Here is a 1978-nt window from a genome sequence, read left to right as displayed (position 1 = left end):
CATAATAAAAAGCCTGTATTCATTAAAAAAAAAAAAAAAAAAAAGAAACTAGGGGTGTCTCTTTCCCTGAATGTGAGGCTAGAGAAATAAACAGTGAAGCCAACTGACTTTTGAACCCTTTGGAGCTAACTGACCTCTTGGCCATGATATCTCTGTGTCCACAATTCTGGAAGGAGCTGGGACCCAGACTGGAACAGGGGATTTTATATCACCAAGTGGTCTCTGTTGGTGACTTTTTGGACTCTGAATTAAATAAGTATAAAATAGAGTAAACAAAAGCACATTTTATGCAAATAAATACAATTAGCATATTTCTTTTCTCTTACTGAAATTGTTCTGTAAGTTGGTTATAGTCCGCTGATAGCCCACTCACCAAATCAAACATCTGCTGCTCATTTATCTCGGAAGAATCAGTGATCAGTAGGCAGGATTCCCACTCTGCAGATGCTAGTTAAAATTGGTTTTATTGATGCCTCTTGTCTATGTGATCTGGATAGTATTTCCAAATCACATTAAAGGTTGCCAGATAAAATAGAAGATGCCCAATTAAACTTGAATTTTAGATGAACTTTGGATCTTCAATCTTCTCTGTCATAGTCAATGTTTAGGATTAATGCTACTAAAGACTATTTTGAGGTTGTTTCTCTGAAATTCAAATTTAACTAAGTAGCCTTGATTTTTGTTTGGTAAATCTGGATGTCCTAAGCATGATGTTTTTGTGTATCAACAGTTATAGAGGATAGCTAGCATAAAATTTCCTTTTGCCCTTCCAGATAAAAGGCACATTTGGGTCAGGAATTAAGGGAGTCAATTGCTAATACTCTATTCCACTCAGATTACAGGATGATATGATAAGAAGGAACACAGTGATGATTTTGGAGGAACAAAGAGGATTATTTATTTATTTATTTATTTATTTATTTTGGTTTTTCAAGACAGGGTTTCTTTGTGTAGCCCAGGCTGTCCTAAAACTCACTCTGTAGACCAGGCTGGCCTCGAACTCAGAAATCCTCCTGCCTTTGACTCCCAAGTGCTGGGATTAAAGGCGTGTGCCACCACTGCCCAGCTATCTCTCTTATTTTTAAAAAGATTTATTTATTTTTGGTTTATGTGATGAGAGCTTGTTTGTATGTATGAGTGTGTATCACAGAGGTGTAAACATGGTGGAGGGTAGAAGAGGGTGTCAGATCTGGAACTGGAGCTACAGATGTTCGTGAACTACAATGTGGGCACTAGGAATTAAACTTGAGTCCTCTGCAAGATCAACAAGTGCTTTTAATTGTTGAACCATCTCTCCAGTTTCCAGAAAGTACCCTTTTCTTTCCCAAAGGAGGGGATGAAAAGAACTCTAGAAAGATTTATATTCAAACATTAAGGTTGTGTTGCAATTCTGTGGAGGCTGTGGGAAGGCACACATTTAACTGTTAATGTGAAAAGCAGAGAATGCCTTTAGTTATGCTGCTGACTGCTTAGCTTTCTCACTGCGTGCTTCTAGACAGCATAGACATGTTATGTGTCCTTTAAAATGAAGTGTTTCAAATACTACCTGGAGGAGAATATAAATATAACTGTGTGAGGCTTTTATAAAATCAAGAGTTAGTGCTCGTTTTAGCAGTATATATACTAAAATTGGAACAATTCAGAGATTAGCATGGCCCCTGTGCAAATTCCTAGTGTGTTTCATACTTTTTTAAAAATGAAAGCAAGAATTGATGTGATAACCTAAAAAGAATAACTACTGTAGACATGAGTATTGCTAATATGATCATGTCTATTGTTATTTTTTTCTGCAGCAATTTACCAAACTGGAGCTTCTTTATTTCAGGTACAAAAGAAGAGAAAGCATCTGTTACAAAAGAACTTCATTGGCAAGGCTATTCTTGTGCCTCCCCCAACTCTAGCTAGTGTTTTAAGCAAACAGAAGTGTGGAGCTCTTTACCTTGGTTCCTTACGTTGCATATCCATGCCATAACGTTAG

At 36.9% G+C, this 1978-nt stretch overlaps 1 pseudogene; it reads left to right on the top strand.

Moving 5' to 3' along the window:
- The first annotated feature begins 1599 nt into the window (after positions 1 to 1599).
- LOC114636070 lies at positions 1600 to 1693 on the top strand (annotated as a pseudogene).
- The last annotated feature ends 285 nt before the right edge of the window (positions 1694 to 1978 follow it).

The sequence above is a fragment of the Grammomys surdaster genome, unplaced genomic scaffold (genome assembly GCF_004785775.1).
Source record: "Grammomys surdaster isolate TR1022 unplaced genomic scaffold, NIH_TR_1.0 121733, whole genome shotgun sequence".
Taxonomy (NCBI): domain Eukaryota; kingdom Metazoa; phylum Chordata; class Mammalia; order Rodentia; family Muridae; genus Grammomys; species Grammomys surdaster.
This window is presented reverse-complemented; position numbering and strand designations above follow the sequence as displayed.